The sequence below is a fragment of the Anopheles funestus genome, chromosome 2RL (assembly GCF_943734845.2).
Source record: "Anopheles funestus chromosome 2RL, idAnoFuneDA-416_04, whole genome shotgun sequence".
NCBI classification, from domain to species: Eukaryota; Metazoa; Arthropoda; class Insecta; order Diptera; family Culicidae; genus Anopheles; species Anopheles funestus.
Window position 1 is genome coordinate 90,319,944 of NC_064598.1, and position 20,581 is coordinate 90,340,524.

The window sequence follows — 20,581 nt, forward strand, 5'->3', positions numbered from 1 at the left end:
AGTTATGTGTATGTATTTCATCCCGTTTTGGGGCCCGTTGCGCGAGACAATCGTTGACCGTCCAACCGCTGCCAGCGTTGCATACTTGTCCTGTGCCACCACGGCTACAAACGTTTGGCTTCCTTCACGACCAGTGGCTCGTATGGGGTCGTGGGTTCCTAACTGGAACATACGTGAGAATATCCACCACACGATCCCCAATCGATCGTGTCCGGCCAAGGGGACACAAACACAACCGGGAGTTGAACCAACCAACCAACATAGAAAGAAAAACATGACCCCGGGGGCGCATTACACGTTTCACCGTTTCACCCCTCGCGGACTGCGCGAGTGGCCACTTTATACATATCAATTCTGTTTATTTGTTTAACCGTTTTTGATTCTGGTTTTGTTTTTAGCTCCATTCTGGTAACGGCTTTCTGGCTGGCCACCTCCGACGCTGTGGAGCGTATTTGGGTGTCTCTGATGCTGCTGCTTCCCACCTGCCGTGGTTGGGACGTTTGGGGTTTTTCTTTTTTTTTGTATTTTAACTCTCAGGACGTGCGCGATCAAATGTGCGATCTACCTAAACCCCCGGGGGGAAATTCGAGAGCTTTTCGAAGGCTTATCTGCAACCGGCTTGACTTGCTTTGAGTCGTCAAGCATTTGCTAATACGTGACTGTGGTCATGGAAAAGCTTAATCGTTGATCATTTGTTGGTATCAGGTGGATTATGCACACAGGTTTCAACCGTGTCTTACACATAAATGATGGGATTTGGACTCATTTTTAATATAATAATAAATATTAGGTACGTAGTACAAATTATTCGAACGGTTGAAGAGAGTAGGTTAAGAGCTTTATGATATCCTTTCCACACAAAAATCAAAACTCACGAAGGAAATTTTCAAAGTTCTTAAAGACCTATCCAACTAACTTTTTTTCTAAATAAACGTTTTTTTTTCAAACAAATCATTTACTTGAAAAAAAATACTCTACTAAAACACCTACCTGCCATTCAATTCACTGATTTATGGCACTAAATCAATATCTTTCTCGCTAGGAAGGAAATAAATAGCAATCACTCGTGCTGGTTCTTTTTTTGCAATCGAAATCGACATCATGATCTTGCACCCAGCAAAGTGCTGCACCAAGTTTGCTTATCAATCATATTCGAGAGCACATCATCGCCACGTCATCGCTAAAACCACACCACAAACGTCTGACGTCTGTGTTTTCCTTACCGGGACCGTATTGCCCGGCTGCCTTTGCATTTTCGACGATTGTTAAACTTCGCTGCAGTCAAACGTTAACCCCCACCAATCATAAAGCTCACCGAACGCAGCACCACGAGCGTGGGTGTAAATCCTACCCCCTAAAGGGTGGGGGTTTCGGTAGTGAAGGATGTGCTTTGGGGTGAGGAGAAAATAAATTATGATTGCACCTCGATAGGAGTCTGGGGCGCTTTCAGCAATCAATCTCGTAAGCCCACGACAGCAAGCAAGCCTTGCTGCTTTCGCACGGTTTCGCACAAGCCTCGATGTTTACTCGATGACGTATAGTTTGATCTGGTACAGAGAAATTCTTGCAGCACGATTGTGGGTGCATTTTTTCTGCCGTGCACAAAGAAGGTAAGTATGGAATAAGGGAAAAGTAATTTCTATTGCATTCGTGCTCATTGTGGCGAGAGAAAGCAAAAACAAAAACCATTCCGTTGTGGTCTAATATTTAGACGTTACGAACCGTTTTCAGCCGTTACGAGCAAAACGTCAAATTTGTAACGTCTCACCGGGCTTTGTCATAAATCATGTTCCATGACAAAGAAAGAGGGGAGTGCGGCGAGGAGAGGACAAATTTGCACAACCGATGCCGTTAGGGATTGTGTCTAGCCAATGTGCAAGGCGCCCTAGACAGGGTCGCGACTTGTACAGCTGCACTTCCTGTCGCACTCCGTCTGGCAACATACTTGCGCACCCTTTGGTGGGCAAGTTTTTACCCGCCCGATTCCAACCGGTGGGACCGTATCCAACGAGCACATTTACACCCGGGCGGACATTCAGCTGTGCATTCACTGTACACACCATCTGGAGCAAAGATCGCGTTACGAAACGTTGTCTAAAACGGAACCTTCATCGCTTCGCACCTAGACGACACACAATGTAGCAAACCCACCCCCGAGACAACCCACTCTGGCCTGAAACAAGGGAGCTAACAACCAAAAAAAAAAAAGACCAGACAACAATCGTACAGCTCAACCATCACATCAACCGAAGCATCGGTGATCTTCATCCTCGCGAAGATCATCACCGTCCGCAAATATCGGTCTGGGGGGAAGCAGAACAAAAAAAAAACAGCTGACCAAACTTTTTGTGGCTTCGGCACGGTGGTGACTCCCGCGACTACACGGTACATTATGACAGCCGGCTAAATAATGGTCGTTATTTATGTTTGCTCCTGCGCTGGGGTCGCCCTGGCCCAGACCAACTGACTGACACGGAACTCGGTTCGCCAAGAATCGGTGACGCAACGGCCAAAACCAGGTCGCTCTTAGAAGCATGCAGCTTGCTCGAAACCTACCACAGAGAGGGCTACATAAATTATTGCAATACGTCCAGACCGTTTTTTTTTTTTTGGTTTTTAAAGTAAGTGTCATTTTCGATGCAACGCTGGACTGTTTGATCGGTTGGAGTGACTACACCGAAACGATTCTGACAGTGCTATGAGTCATCCATAAATTAATTCAGTTCTTTTTATAGTGGACCAGTGATTTACCAAACACCTTATTAATAATTTTGGAAAAATGTTCAAAGAATCTCCTCTGTACAAACGGGGTTGGAATTAGCTCCTCTTATCGCTTATGTCTCTGTTAGCGATGATGAGAAACTTTACTGTGGACAAAGACGTGACTTGATCTCTAGAATTCTTCCTTTGTGGCACTACAACCTACAGATCTTTGGCCATTTTTGGCTTTTCTTGATTTTATTTTACTTTTTAAAAAGTCACTTAAGTTTTAGGGATCTAAAGGTCCTTTACGCATAAGTGAGTTCTGAGGATAAAAAAAATCCAAAATCGATTTCGAAAAACCTGAAATAAATCTAAAAATATTCAGAAATCCTTGAAGATACTTAAATCTTCAGGCATTCTCTTTATTTTATGATGTTTAAAGATTCATGAATTACTTGAAACACGACTTACATCTCTGTTTCTGACGTTACAGTAAAATCTCCTTACACTTCATGAAAGTCTCGTAATAGCAATTTTATCAATATTGTCAATCTTAAGCTAACAATAGAACCAACACTAGCGTGCGTAACATGCTTTTCCACTTTAAGCAATACTTTTCAGCAATATTGAAAATCTCGACCATACCACAAACACAAACAATCGCCTTCAGTTCAAAATGTTCCTTCCGTCTGGTACATCATCAAATCAGAAAACCGTTTTGAAAACATAATTTATGCCCCCGACACTTATCGTGCCGGGTCATTCGATAACGACTATCAAAAGCCCCGTACCGTGCTGCGAGTGGTTTATCAAAAGTGAAACAAAATATTTTGCTTGTTTCTGCGAGTGCCAAGTGTGCCAACCTCTCTACTGGTACACAGACTGGCTTCGCACCATAATGCGATGGCCGAGCGGAACAGGTGACGGTGTACGGTCAAAGATCCGATCCACGAGCAGGCAGTTCGAGTCCCTTATCTGCACTCCGAAAGCATTACCCTCACCGTCGATAGGCAGCATATCTTTCCCGCCCCGGGGTAAACTCGTACTTGGTAATGGCTGCCCCGGTATCTGTGTCTGTGGTGGATTTTTTTTTTCGCGTGTCATTTTGGTTCGTTCCAGTCCCTACCGGGGACTCGTTGTCCTGCCGATCGGTAGTGAACATTCCGACCTGTCCACACTCGCATAACTTCCAGCAACTCGACCAGCGTCGCCGTTGATTGTCCGATTTGGGGTTTAGTTAAGCGTGTGTTTTTTTTCGTTCGTTTGATTTTTTTTTTTTGTAATTCTCTTGTCTGTGTGCGTTTTATTATCTTCGGAACCATGTCTGGGGCGTGAGGTCTATATCTAGAAGCGGGCGAGCGACCAAACACGGCTTCCAACTGTAGGCGATGCGAACCTTAAAGTGAAACATGCCGGAATGCTGACGCTGACATGGGTGTACACGGTGTAAGCCACGATAAAACGGCATTGCACCGTGCCGTGTATGCGAGTGGCGACCCTTTTTCCCGGGCAATGTCGAGGTCAAATAATTGATTCCTCAAAATTGTTATCACATTTTTGTACCGGAAATTGCAGACTGTCCCAACCGCCAGTTGTTGCCCTTCGACTGGTTTGTCCTTCGAATGTCCATTTACTGCACGAACGCGGGCGAAAGAATTGTAGGGGACACATTCGGTAGTCGGATTGCAATTTTAGCTGGAATTCGGTAAGTTTGTCAGCTACATTGTAGTACTGTCGCGAACAAGATCAGTTTACAAATTAGTTTGCCATTTGCCAGCCTATATACATCATGATGCATCAATACAGCAAAGTTAAAAGCAATGTTTATGAATCATTTATAGTTATATTTTCAATTGATATTTTTTTACATTGATTTTTTTTTACATCGCCAATTCATCATTTTGAAATCCAAATAAGCAACAGCTACCGTCACCTAGCTGCAACAAGTCTCGTTGAAAGTCCAATGTTTATTGCAGAAAACAATGTATTTTCCTTCAACAAAGTTTGCACTTCTGCTCCTCAAAGGTTTACTCTCAAGAAAATCACCTTCAAAGACACCGCAACCGACCTTTTTCCCAACCGTTACGATACTCCTGATGAAGCAATTTACTACAACACCGAGTCATACATTCGGCCCCAAAACGCTTCATCGACTCATTTAACCCGCTATCCGTCAACTGGCCCCTTATCGGGCCGACTTCATCGTATCGTTTCTGCCGAAACAACAAAAAACAAACACAGCATCTGTTTGGAACGGAACAATCAAAGCTCAGTTGCGTCCATAGTTCACCATCTCATACGACCGGGGGGCCATGCTTCCCGGCAAGCTTTCCCGCGATCCCATGTCTAACCTCGGCATCGCTTCCCGCAAGCCAAAGTGCGAGTAAGCGCTTCGGAAAAAGGTCCGCTCAGCCGAACTGGATGAAAATAAAAATAACGAAACATGAGCAACCGGCTTGCACCCTTTTTGTGCATGGCACTAGTGTATCGGGGGTGGGATTCGGAGTGGAAGGGGAGGAGAAACGCTTTAGTTTGAAGACTTCCCCAGCAAACACGAAAACAGAAACGAAATCAACCAAGATACAAGTTACTCCATGATCAAAACTCAAGCGGCGGCAAAATCATAATCGATGCTATCCGTCGTCGTCCGAACGGCACCGGTGCGGCATTTTCTGGCGTTTCGTTTTCCGTTTCCAATGAGCGATCGGTTAGGGTATGTGATTCTTTACTCTTTTTTTTCTTTCTTTTTATCCCTCCCTTAGTGTTTTCTCCCCCCCCCCCCCCCCTTCCCCGCTGTAATGCTTATTTGCAAGTCAACCGCCGTCCTCGCCTTGTCACGATTTTTCCACCGTTTTGGCATTTTGCCTTCGCCAGAACCCCACCGTATCGGTTCATCTACCATGCCACACCTCCATGCATCCATCACTAACCTCGGCTAGGGGTTTTTTTCGGGACGGAGGCCCGGAATAGTTGCAATTTGTAATGACACGATCATAATTTATGAGCTGATTATGCAAACAAGCGATCGATTGGTCGATTCAGTTGATTCCCCGGTTCGATACGCGCCCCCGTTCCGGTCTCCACCTAGCCGTGGAATGTCACCGATCAAAAAACCCCGCAGGAAACGAACGTGTATCACATCATAAGTTCCCGCTTCAAGCTCCTAAATCTTGTGCGTCTCGTTCTCGCCGGGATTAGAACGCGGTTTCCAACGTTTGATGTGCGGGGTTTTGAAGGCTAAAGTTCGGTAAGCGAGTGAACACACAACAACAACAAAAAACCAGAGAAGGGAAGGAAAAAGGTGTGAGCAAGAAATTAAATCGCTTGTTTTGTTTGTATAATAAAGCTGGTTAAAAAATAAATTAGCTTTTGGGGCAAACAAACAAGATCGTTTAATCAAATTAGCACTACAGCGAACTACATGCTAATGATTGTGAAGACTACAGCAAAACTTTTTAGAATAAAATTAAAATTTTGTAATAATGTATCTAAAAGCTCTGCAAGTGTTAAATCTCTGTTCTAGTGTTAAATTTACACCATTTATTAATATACAACTTATTAAACATTATAATGCGATATAACGATTGTTCATAAAAAAATGGATCCAGCGCACTATTGTAAACATTCACACATTGCTTATAAATAATGCAGCTTGTAACACAGCTTCCCTAGTTGAAATTATAAGATGTATTTCTTTTTCATCATCAGTACTAAATTCAACGCACCTGCATAGCACGTCCGGATAGCAAACTAGGTGCGCAAGGCGTACCAACCACTTTGATTGGCATTGCGTATGAAATGGATCGTGCAAACCAAACAGGTGCATGGTGCATTTTCACTACGCTACACTTACGCGAGAATGTCGTCCACCATCCGAACTAGTCGAGTGATGGCCTTCCATACCACGACGGGGCAGCGCTTATGGAGCTGCCATTCCCGTGCCGATATCGATAAATGGTTCAAACCTTTTCTCCTAAAACTCAACACCTCGGGACCCAGGTGTCTGGGTCCGTGTGCGGACACTGATTTAATTAGAGCGACCGTATGAATGTGAAAATATGCCGCATTGTTCATCGCACCTGTGGCAGAGTTTTTAGCGATGAGTTCGCGTGGTAAAGAACATAAGCAGGAATGTCTTCGTTTTCCATTTGTATACGTATGAGGTTCCTGCATTGCAGCGCTAATATAGTTTTATTTTATTGAGCAACATAATTCACATTTATAGTGGTTCTTAAGTAAAGATAGTTTAATTATAACTCCTTCTCTTATCGAGGGAGTATTGTTTACTACATTGTAAACACCTTCCAGTTTCCTCTACCATATTCTACCAGCATACATATTCATCTCCTCTCTGATCTATCATACTAGACTTCTCATCTGTATGTGAAGCACGTGCAGGTAGAGCTCTCTTCCATCCATCTGGACTCGGTTTCTCCAAAGAAATTTCTCGATCATACCATCCACAGTCCGTTTCATGACTGAGCTCACTCTTAACCAACTGTTTAAACAGAAAAAAATAAATAACACACAAAGCCTTAGTTTCCCGGAATCGAATCCAAGGAAATAATTAAAGCCATACTTCCACAAACCTTTTGCACTTCGCCAAATGGTCACCAATAGATGTAATGTGCTTCGCGGTAAAGCATCTCAGGTGCGCACACCATGATTTACAAACGTCTACGTTTCGTGAGTACGTTAATGCGCAACAATATCGTTTCTACCTACCTCATGCATTGTGCGCCAATGCAGACCGCCAGATCCAGGTTTGTAACTGGTTTTAATCAACCGACCAGACTGTGTAGGAAAATATTTTATAATTAAAGCACATATCTATATTTCATTTAACGTCGACAAACGTATGCTCGATCTACCCGATCCCCAGATGGATGGACCCGAGAACTTACCCACTAGCAGCTGTTTGTGGCAGCCAACATGAAACGGCGCGAGCTAAGGCTAAGCTCAAAAGATTTCAACGATTGCGAACGCGACGAACCGGCGACAATCTGATGCGATACTACGCGATACCAGTGGAATTGTCGCACGTATGCTAGGATGTGCTGGAAGACATCACCAGCAGTAGAATGTCGCTGATAATGATGGCCTATGATGGGTGTGCCCATCCCTGCCTTTAGCGCTGCACACATTCGATGAAATGTGCTGATGAAACTATGCCGCTCGATCCGGAAACTATCTACCATGGCCTTCAAACGTTTTAACCTGTCAAACCGTTTCTGTACAAACACAATGGACAATGGTGAAACACTTCTTTGCGATGTGGGACGGTGTAGCAAAGGAAAAGGGAACATGGACGGGAAGCATCCTGTCACCGATTGCGTGGAAAAACGAAGGAATGGTTGCCGTGTGACTGCCAGTATCAAACCATTTCTAAGGCGTAATCAACAAGTGTGAGAAGTGGTCAGGGAACTGATTACTGTTGTGGTGTCGTGGCACCGTTCTGTGCACACCCGTAGAACAGAATCATGCAATCGGTGTAATTACTTCTAATGAAATTTTCAACATTTTGGTCCCGGTTCAACCTGTTCGACCATTCGCGGCTAGATGGCGGCATTCTCTCAGGCGCGCTTGAGCAAACGGTCACATAAGGCCCTTTTTTGCAATGGATTGCATTCGCTTTAGATTTAGAAGAAAGAATCCGACCCGGGACGACCAGGTGGAAAAAGGTAAGAAATGGGGAAAATGCTTTACAATTTTTTTCTTCTTTTTGTTCCGTGTCATCTGGTACCTATTTCAGTGGGTTTGATTTTTTTGCTTCACCATCATTAAGCTCTACGCGATTGTCGCTCACACGTCCGGTTCCAGTTGTGTGATTCTGTGAAATATCTAAAATAGGTTGCGAAGTGACAATAAACGGTTTTCACAGGAGTTCTTCCCTGTTTCTTCGCCACACACCGGTCTTACGTTAAACCACCGTTCCAACGCAAGGAATCATCGTTTAGTGCAGACAGTGGAAAATGCTGTTACCATAAAAAGCTCGCACGCTGTTGCCTGTCGATCATTCATCATCCTCGTCGATGCGTCGCACAAAACCACGCAACGGAACCGGCACGCATTTGCCGGATAGCGCAAAAGTAGCGCGAACAAATAGGAACAAATGAAAGGCTCGGAACCGGGAGCATATGGTGACTGCCGCACACGGCTAAAGTGGCAGAAAGCAAGTTGTAATATTGATTGACTGGATTGAGTGTCAGGCTGAAACAGGTTGATGGGTACGGTGTATTACATCAGAATTATCTTGCTAAACAGTTGTTTGCGGATTTTTTTTTTTTTATTTTGGTTTTATTTATTTACTCAACCAGTCTTTTGTTTTTGTTGTGGTTTTAAATAACAAAACTGAACAAACAATTAATACAGTAGTGTACCAAATACAGTCACTTTCGGTAATGGTGCGTCCGCGGTGTCTGATCGATACCTTCCCACACCGTTTCGGACGGTGTAAGGAATGCCGATCCAGTCCCCGATAGTGAGATGTGATTAATGTGAGCGTCTTACAAATTCCTTCTGCTTCGATGGGACACGATTTGTTTACCGTCCCGCAGGCTCGATTACGATCAAAACAAAAAAAAGGCGTACGAAGATCCATTGCAACAATTATAAACGAATTAATTTCACTGCATATGAATGAGGAAATGCAAGATTCCGACACACAATGACCAGAAGGAATCCCATCGCTTCGGGGTTGGAAGGAGGAAGAAAAAATATATATATAAAGTAAGCACTAAAACAACACCTTCCAGTCCCGTTTTGCCCGTTTGCCGTGCGAGCGATGTGAAACATTCCGCGGCCACTAAGCCACCGAGTGAGACAAACATATTTTCCCAGCTTAACCCGGGTGGTGGTGTGGGGAGGGAGCGTGTGGGGCACCGTGCGAAGAAATGAACAAAACACAACCGGCACAGGATCCGGCAGACCTTCTCCATACGCTGTGTCGTCGTCGTCGTACGACGTTCCGGACGCACAAATCTGATTACGATATGATCGAGAACCGTTCCTAAATGGGAATCACTTTATCACCGAACGACATCCCCTTCGTTCACTGATACCCGGGGGTAGGCGTGGAAACGTGGACAAACCGACGGGGGATTTCAAACGAAACGTTTCGTTCCGGAGCGTAAAATCTTGATAAAACGATTACGCGCCGGTTTGTCACTTTGCCACCCGGCGATCGAATTTATCTGTCACATCGATTCGATCGTTGCGCGGAACGGTTCGGACCACACCGGCGCACCAACACAGCAAAACGATTATATAAACGGACAAACACACACACACATATGCACGAGTCGTATTCACAAAAAACCATCTGCCACCAGATTGCGCGAAAACAACGATCATTATTCGTTGTCCCAAGCGATAGCTTTCTTTAATGTGATCGAGACTAAAAAGACAGCAACGATGGAAAAAGCGACGAAACGGCAACGATTTGTTTTGTTTGTTTTGTTCTCTTATTAAGACAAAAAAAGATAAAAACAAGCGGAAAATTTTACCGAAATCAAGTAGAATGCGGCATGATTAAAATGGGGAGGAAAAATCAAACACACCAAAAGCCATGAAATGGAAACGAAGATAAATAGCTTTTCTTACCACTTTTCCGTACGTATTTGTTTTGCCGGTACGATCGTCACAACACACAAATACATCATGCGTGTCGTTTAGTGTATCGTTTGTGGATATTATATAATCGTTCCCATACTTAGGTGCGACCGCCCTCGACGATTCAAGTACACAACGAGGTGGACGATAAACCGGGAGGAGAAAAAAAACCCCAACCCCAATCCACCAAATCCGTCCCCACCCCCTTTCGCTGGCTGGGTGCTTATCTTGCATTGCCCCGAAAAAGCATATCCCAAAAAGGTTAAACCTCGATCCCGAATGGGGACCTTCGTGAGCGCTTGTGTGCGTACAGTTTCATACGTGTGTCCATTTATAAATTGCATCGATAAATCACGCAGTACGACGACGATTTCGGACACTTTGCGGGACACCACAACCCGAGCGACGTCCTCGTCAACGTTCTGTCCCCGGTTTGACACGGACACTGTTGATCGATTCGGTCACTTGGGCTTTTTGTTTTATGCCGCTTGCTTTCACTCGTCTCGTATTTTTTTTTTTTTGTTTTTTGGGTGGATTACCTTTTTTCCAATCACCTTGAAAGGTACCACTACACTTGATTGATCCGCAGATGGGATTGTGTAAGTGATCGATTGAGATGTTTTGCCTTTTTTGTGTAGTTTTATTTCGGGTCATATTATTATACACAGAATATAAATGTATTTGGGATGTAATAACAATGATGCGATCGTTTTAATACATTCCAAGGTTTAGAGACTTTTATTTGGTCCTGCGCATAAAATTTTATAATCCAATTTCTTCTCCAAGTTTAACACGTCCACCCTACCTTAAACTGTAATTTTTGGCAATAAATATATTCACTTTATTTTTATATCGAAAAAACAAAAACTATTATGCTTACCAGAGTCTCAAAATGATACGTTTCCAGCACATTTGCGTTGTATCAAATATCCTATAAAAACCCAAAAGTTTTGCGAAACACACAGGACGAAAAAGGTACCGAATGCTGATGCTTATCGGTAGCATCAAAACATGATGCATCGTCTGTTTGACGTACCGAATGAAAAAATTTCTGTACCTTAGCCACCCATTCTGCTAGATTATGGTGCATCGATACGGCATACGTTACATGGCAGCTTGCATGGATATTTCCCTTCCGGGGACGGTTCGGTACTTAATAAAAATCAACTTGAGCCGAATAAGACAAAAAAAAATGTCAAAACCATTCAAAACTTTGCCGAAAGCGAACATTCAAAAATATGAAACGAAATTATTGAGCATTTTTTCTTTTCTTTTTTTTTAAATCGAATATCCTTTCGCTGAAGTATATTAAATTTGAGTTTTATAATTTTTCCACCTCCATATAGAGAAAACAACACAACAGAATGGAAAAGCTTCTCGATCGATATGCATCCATAGCCCAAGGACTACATACACGCATCTGTATGGATCCGATGCGAAGTATGGAACCATCGTCAGGATCGATCCATCAACCCTCTTTACCGTGCGGTAAGAATGAAGCAGCCTGCAGCTTGGCATTTTATATTTTCATTGCTGCGTCACATTTCTTATCACACCGTACACCGAACATTACAAGCTACTAGCGGTGGTATGTTTGGAAATTACAAGCCAAACACGGTGCCATTTGGTAGCTCCGACTTCCTAACGAATCCACGGTCAGTAGCTGTAACCGTCACATCATGCGTACGGAAAGCCGACGCCGATCCACCCGAAACCATCGGATATCAGATAACAGCCCATGCTTCACTGTTCTCTCGTCGATTTTCCCTATCGCGGGACGCAGGATTGCTTCCGGCAATGATCGAGTTCCGATAAAAAAAATACGTTCAGCGACAGCGTTACTCGACATACTACACCCGCAAAAGACCGTACGCTGCCAGCCATCAATCTTTTTTTTTCCTTTCCAGCAAATAAAACATCACATGCGAAAAAGGACCCCAAAAGAACGCTATGCTACAGCACAAGAACATACGCAAAGGGAAGAAAAGCGAAACACACAACTTTACCAAACACTTCCCATGCTCCCGATTGGAGTGATGGACGAACACCGTCACCGGACAGTTTCGGGATGTTATGGGGCTGTAAATTATGAAACCGGTCCAAACAAAAAAAAAAGCTCGTAGTACAGATAATCTTCCCGGCCCAGGGTGGTTGTGCGAACCTTGTGCAGATCGCTCAAGACGATCGATTTCGGATCGATAGACCATAATTATGGGCTACATGCTACGGGGGTTTTCACCCATCCTGTTTAACCCTGCGGGGGTTGAATCGAAAAGAAGGGGGTTGGGAGTAGGGGTGGATTTGTTGTTCACATGGGACGGAAGAAAGTAGCGGCAGGTATGAGACGCTAGAAAGGAAAGCTTTTTTGATGAATGCAAAATCAACAGCAATAGGAACAGTAACGGGCGTGCAAAGTAGGAACCAACCGTGGAAAGAAAAAAAAACAAGCGGTTACACTAACGATCTGCAAAGACATCAAGCATCATAAAACGATCGAACGGTGACATGTTGCTGGTGTTGGGCTGTTGTGAGCGAGTTTTTAAATGATTCGCGAAAATCCCACCGCTTTCCTAGGAAAGGGGATGTAAATTTAAGTAAACAAGTGAACGGTATTTAGCAAAAGCTAGAAAACTGGTTAACATGTTTATTGTGGAAAGAATGAGTCCAAAGAGAGATAATTGATAGATTTATTGGGATTATTTAAATTCATTAGATAAATTCTTAGAATAATTACGACGTGAGACAAAATCATTTGACAATCCTCGGATGAAAGATATTTCTTTCCGAAAAAGCCCCATATTCCATAATTAATGCAATTGATCACAAAAGTACCACAAACAAATCAGCAAAACATCCGTTTTCATCTTCCATTTTCATATTTCCTACAATCTCTTCTCAGGTGTGGACAAGCAAGTGTTATTCTCTAGCTTTACCTAGCCTCTCAGCAAATCTCTAAGCCAACAGGAATGCAGCAAGTGAGTAAAACGTAAAAAAAGGATTCGAAACCAAAAAAAAACGCTCCCAAGAACGGAGCAGATTAAATCTGTGTACACGCCAGATACAAAACGATAGAAACGTTTGGCGATCGTTTGTACTTTTGCCGCGTACCGCGACGCGTCACAGCCGAAACCGACAGAACTCCGGAACAAACCGAACAAAACGGCTCTCAAGATGGGCAAGCGCCCCAAAAATTATACAAGTACAACAGCTTGGTTCGCTTGGTCGACAAAAGCATAACGTGGCGCGAGCTGGCCACGATTCAATGGTGAAACGAACAACCGCCAATAGCAACCATCGCAATGACATCGTCTCGACCGTTCCGGCGGGTAGCGGCGAGAAGAGACAGCGGGAATCGAAACACAAATCTTGATGTGTCGTATTTTTGATGGCAATCAATCTGTTTCGGGCGTAGGATTAGTACCGGTTTCTACAAAAAGTCTCGCGCCTTCTACTACCAACTCCCTACCGAGAATCGAACATTCCTGCTCCGAGCGGTCTCCATCAAGCCGATGCCAGATGCCCATTAAATCATCTGATTACAATGAAACGCTTGACAGCGGAGCGTATCATCGGCTCGGGGCTGAATATCGCGTCCGGTTTCCGAAACTGTTCCAAATCCCCCCTTCCCGGGTTGCTGGGGTCGGGAGAGTTAGCAGTTGACTATTTTATTGTTACCGTTTTTTTTTTTTTGCAAAGCCCTCCAAAAGGAACGCGAGATCGATCGTGATCGATTGCCGATCGCGTTTCGATTGCTCAATATGGCCATGTTTCGCGTCCATCCGGTGCAATCAGCCACTCCGTTAGTGTTTGGGTTCACTCGCACCCTGATACGAATCAGCGAAATCAAAACGCACCTCATTTTGGGTGATCATTATGGGCACAATTACAGGTATAGGTAACTGTATTAGAAATGTTGCAATGCAAAACCGTGTGTGAGGAGGAAACAGAAACAACTAGTGGTGCTTATGAATGGAAGCTATTGTTTCAAATTTTGCCTTAGAAGCAACGTGTTTAATTGACTTTCAAAACACACCTCTCCTAACCAGCATTGAAGTCTCCACCATAAACCCCATTCTATCTTATACCTTCACACGGCACTCGGACGGTACACAACCAAAAAAAAAAGGGTAAGGAACGTTCCAAAAATGAGCTGCATTCTCGTCATAAATCAAACGAACGCCCTCGCTTAGCAAATCAACTCACGCGCGCGTTTGGTCGGCACCAAAAACCAATGCGTCCCCGGGTCGGTGAAAATTTATTCCCAAAAAAAAAAGCAAACGCTGTTGTAGGTCAGCCGAATCTTTCGGACGTCATATTTCAAACTAGCCAGTTGTCGGTGCGAGGTAGCAAAACAGCAAACATTTTCCATGCTAAAAACGCCGTCCACCGGTTGTCCACCGGTCTGTTGTTATGTCTGTCGTCTTTCGGAAGCCGTCGCTTTGAAGTGTGCTGATACGTAATGGTACGGGATTTGGCAAATACAGTTTCCCTCTAGCCGTCAGTCGCGCCTGCGGTGGACGACCCGCAAAACACAGCAGGAAGTCCCGCCGTAAACGTAGCCCGCCACCGACCGGCCACGATTTAATATTCTACGCAAACTCCGATTCGTCTCACACGGACCCGCCAGATGCTGGCCTCGGCGAGGAGGTAGGGAGTTTCGCTGGAAAAACTCCCGCTCCACATGAACTCCTGGCATAAAGCATAAAGCTTGCTGATAAGCCGCCGGCCCGGGACCCGGGAATGCGGGTCGTCAGACCGCCACATTTAAGTCTAATTTACGATAATAACATTTAAAACATTTGATTTACGACGACACGTTCTCCACGACGGCGGGTCGGTACGGGTAACGGGTGCTACCATGGCCAAACAGGTAGCTGCCTGCCTGCAAGGCCACCATTATCATACATACATGTACACCCCAACGAACAACCGGCCATCCAAACGCCAGCCGGGGAAAACTATTCGGTACGGATCATAAACCGGGGTTGATTGTTGTTTTTCTGACTCTTCCTGTCGCTTCTAAGCCGCCAGATGTATCTTGCCTCGCTGGGATGGTTTTAATGGTTGCCTTCAAGTATACAGCGCCGATCGATTTCTCCAATCTTCGCTCGCGGAAAGGTACATAAATGTCATAGCCTCGGAAAACTCGGATTGCTTCGAACTCCTTTTTGCTTGAGGAATCGTTTTTCTCCTATTTGTTAAGCCCGTGTGTCCCGTACGGTAAACCTTTACCTAAATCATATTTCATCGCAACAGCAAAGAGCCTCGGTAATTCGTTCCCAGTTCCCCGAGGAACTTTCACTACCGTGCGAAAGTGAAACGGGAAGCCAACCTTTTTTTTCTCCCCCCCGTGACAGGGTTAAACGACACATTCGCTTATTTGTGTTTGCTGTTGACGATGTGTGCACTTTGCGAGTGATTAATGAATGTTTTACTTCATTTGCGTGACAACACTACAAAATGCTATTAATCTTTTGCTGTTCGTTGAAATGCCTTTGATTAGTATATGATCGTTAATTTTCTATGTAATAATAAATGCTTTTCAAAATCTCTTCGAAAACAAAGTAAATAATTCTAAAGAAACTTAACAAACGTCAAGAAACTTTTCAACCAAACTGAGCAAAAAAACAACATCTTCTCTCTACTTCCGCGATCTCCGTTAGCATCGTTATCGCCATCGAGACGGCGCTGTCATCATTCTCGTCAACGTTCAACAACTACTTGGCCTACTACATCCACCCGGTAACAATTCCTATCCCGCTTCCATTCATGCCTTTTTACGGTGAAATATGATGACAGCCACACGGGACGGAAAGGAACGAAACGTGCCGGTCAACATGCGCAACCTCGCAAACATAAGCAACAGCAGCAGCAGCAGAGAAGTCGATCATTTCCCATCTTCGTATCCGTATCCCGGTCGTGGATGAACCAGCCAACCCCCCTTTTTGGCGGGTAAAGGATCAGCCGCCAGATTCCAGTCGCAGGCGCCTGGGTGCCGTTTTATCTTTTTATCCGAGACAGCTAGGCCGAAAGCGAAAGTACGCATTACAAAAGACCGTACGGTGAAACCTTCCTTCGTTGAGGAAAATTCGAAACGCTTCCCGATGACCGATGACCACGGGTGAAATTTATGACATGCGATTGGCATGGCAAAACAAAAACGCGGAACCCTCTCCACCGTACTGCAAAAAGGGACTCATTTCTCACTAATCCCGTGTAGCAAATATCGCAAACCCCAGAAGGTCTCGGTGGGTCACGCGATCAACACGGCAAATAAGGATCGCTTGAGAAATAGTAATCCCATCCCCGCTTATGGGCCGGAGGGAGTAGAAGTCGACTGTATACCATCTCGTTGCCATTTACTTTTTTTCGATTTCGAAACATAGCGAAAAACGGTTTGCGACCCACGCTGGGTATTCTCCAAATGATCGAAATTTGAACTCAATCGTAATCGGAGTTGAAAGTAAAATCAACTCATCAAGAAGAACTCATCACAAAGTAACTCTCGCTTCGGGCAGACGTCGTTGACGGATGGCAACGGGTAGTCGTAGACGAGAAGCGAGAAGACGGATGGAGATTTGCAACTTTCAATTCCAGCGAAATTATTTCATCCATCCTTCCAAACCGTTTACTGATGACCTTCCGAATCGGTTCTTTGCCGGTTGATGATTACGTGTCGTGACAATCGGGTGAGATGGTGAAATCAATCGTTAGATTTGGACGGTGTATGATGCCTTACGGATTGTGCTCCTGTGCCGAATGTTTCCACTATTGCGCCATCAATCGGCAGTGGAATATTGGGAGCTGAATTTCTACCAACTTTGAATATCACTCTTGATGAGGGTTTTGTGAGAAGTAAATTGTTCAAAATATGAACAGTGAAATATAGTGGAATATGAGAGATAATTAATATGAAACTCCTTTTTTTTTCTAAAAACAATCTTTCTAAAAAAGCTTTATGGAAGGTCATGTGGACTTAAAATATTTTTAAAAATAACAAAATGTAATAAAATACTATACCTTCCTCTTCGACGCACAACCTTAACCAGCAGCGTTATTTTAGCAGCCTACAACACTCGAAAGAAAATAAACCGAAATCCGCGAGATGTATCATGGTACCGTAACCAGGATTTGCCGAATTACTCGTTATTGATTACCGGATTTTCGCGATCACAGATTTTCCGCGCGTTAACTTTCGATCGACTTAAGTTCCTCGCGTACGAAGCTTAACAGCACTTAACACTCACGAAACACTTACCACAGTATCGAGGCGAGCTGGGCAATTTGAAGCAAACGCAACATACAACACGGATTACACACTGCCAAAGAGCAGAAGGGCATTTTCCATTTTCCCGAAAGCCAGCTACAAAAAATGAACCGGCAAGCACAGCACACAACACAGACGATCACACGTTTGATGCGCTTAGGACTGCACGGGACACTTGCCACTGCATCGAGGCCAGCTCGGGAAGATGAAGCAAACACAACACAGAATACGGATGACGTACTACCAAAAACCAGAAGGGCATTTTCCACGGCATGGAAGCCACACAACACGGATTACACACTGCCGAAAACCAAAAGGGCATTTTCTACGGCATGGAAGCTCCGAAAAATTAACCGGTAAGCACAACACACAACACAGACGATCACACGTTTGATGCACTTACATAACCCTAATGAAACCAACGCGAGGCTGTGCAACCTAAAGCGAACACAACACACAACAGGAATGACACCACGGCAAGAAGGAATTATAGTATTACTCGTCCGATAACAGTAATTTTTGTATATTAACTTTTCGTCGCGGAACGCGAAACCACGTGAAACTATTGTAAACATTTTTTTGATATGACATTCTGTCATGGGAAGTAGACGTAGTATGTTTACACAAGTACTGCACTCTGTGTCATAAACGCGATCGGTTTCGATAGGTTTAAGTTGACACTACAGGGGCGCTCAAATGTTATCAAACTTTATGGCAAACGTTGTATTCTATTCTATTGTATTCTATTCTTCCTTTTTGCCGTTTTATTCCACAAAAAATTGTTATTGGAAACATCTTACTATCAATGCGTGTATACTTTAAGGTGTTTAACAAAACATAAAACAAATGCTTCAGCACATCATCCAATATACATAAATTAGGAAGATATTCCTCATTAACACAACCTATTTTACACTCTTTCGCATCTTTTACCCTCCTGTCAACAAAACGCCAATGATGCATGCGTGGCGAGGATCATGTCAGATCCAGCGGGTAAATCCTAGAACCATCGACACCGGGTCTAACTTAATAAATACAAATTCCCTCATCACTCACCCGATTAAGCAGACGCCGTGGAGGGTCTTGTCTTCCGCTCTATGACTACTCCATTCGATTCGCTCGCCAAACTTGCTCGTTTCCTTTCTACGGGCACTTTCAACGCCGTACTTTCCAAAGGGGGTATTTTACCGTGGGGTATTCAATTCCTTACACCAACACCGAAAAACTTCGGCACTTTACAGGAGCTCGAGACCAAGTTGGCATCACACCGTACTTTTTTTTCTCCTCCTTTCTATTCTAGCTGCAGTAATTGAATTAAACCCTAACTAACGATGGGCCGTAAAAACAGAAATTGAAATTTAGTACCCATTCAAATCATAATCAAAACGCATTTTACATCCCCAACCAATCCCGTCATAAATTCAGCGCTTCACTTCATGTCGTCCTTGCGTCGTCGGTCTATGCCGACATTCGTGCGGCAGCGAGCGGGGGATGACCCCGGAGCCGAAGAATGAAGGCATAAATTACACTTTTATTTAGCACGTACCTGGTGTTGGTGGTTCCCGTTCCTGTTGCAACGAAGATGGTCTCGCATGGTTTTCATTCCCTAGACAGAAGTGACAAACTCTCTCACCTGGATCCCTTCGGAGCGATGCCTTATCCCACCCGGGCCATTGTTATTAATGTTGATTATTTGTTAATCGACTAGCTGTGCGTACATGGGAGTGCGCTAGGTGCGTGGTGCGATAGTTCATTTTAATATTCTCTCCCCTATTTGCGCTACAGATCGGTACGGTATAGATCAATTGTAGCGTAGACCTTACGCGTAGAGATCGCGACACCTCGCCTGTTCCTTTTCAACTCGCTTAAGCCCCCGTTTCGATCGCGTCGTTCACTTATTCACTTTCCATTAAGAAAAGAACAACACGACCAAACAGACTGATTTCGATTCCGTATGGCTTTCAGCGGTAATGAGATGGAAAGGAACTCGCCATCGCGCATTGCCATATTTGCCGCAGTTTTACTGTACTTGTGCCCTCCACATTTAGTTGCTCCTTACCGTGGTTGGAGATCAACTTTTAGTCGCTGAGGCTGGGGACACCTTTTGCCCATGGACGCGAGAGTGTAGGCCGTGCACTCTTATCTGCCAAAGCGTTATTACCTTGCGGACCGGTACTCGCGCCAAGTAAATCACCCAGCCAAGCGTGCTCACCGTGGAGCGTTCGTTCGGGATCGACCACACTTCCCCGGCATGAGGTGTTATTTACATGTCCCTGAGCGGCTTATTAGGACATTTCAGACTACGCACCGAACTGCCGTCTGTCCCTCATTTCCTTCCACCGTCCTTCGAACGGGTGTGAGATAGGACAAGGAAATTGATTGTTCGCTCTCGTGCGGGCTGTGCTTTTCCGTTTCGTTTCACACTTTCTGAGCTATCCTGAAATATTAACGCTATAACAATACGAGGACTACCCAGTGCGTGCCTTCATCGCACGCGGTTGATACTTAGTGAAGGTTTTTTTTTGCCGAAAAAGGCTATTTGATTGAAGAAATGGTACACATTAATGGGATGTGATGATTGTTTGATCTTCAACAATGTCGCAACAGTATCTCAACGATCGATTTGTTTCACACGGCGAAATGTTTCTCATATTCACTTTACAAATTTCACTCATTTAGCAAATAACAAACAAATGTGCAGAAGCTGTTGTACCAGCATGCAGTAGAATTTGTGAAAATTATAATAAAATTTTGGATAACTTGAAGAAAAACTGAACAATTTGAATAAATATAAAAAACACTAGCGCTATTTGGTTTAAAATTTAACGACGGGTAATTTTGGAACTACTCCTAGTTTGTGTCTGGGCTAAAACTGCAATAAAGCATGTTGAGATAAATGGGATGAAACTTCGACTGCAATATGATGCATTTTTTATTTCAAAAACAAACTAAACACAACAAATCGAAAAACTTAAAGTTAAAAAACAATTAAATCATTTC

At 44.0% G+C, this 20,581-nt stretch overlaps 1 protein-coding gene across 1 annotated transcript in view; it reads left to right on the forward strand.

The window, feature by feature from the left end:
- Nucleotides 1-20,581, forward strand: part of LOC125765666 (uncharacterized) — a 291,187-nt gene that overhangs the window by 161,192 nt on the left and 109,414 nt on the right. The gene's annotated exons all lie outside the window — the stretch shown is intronic.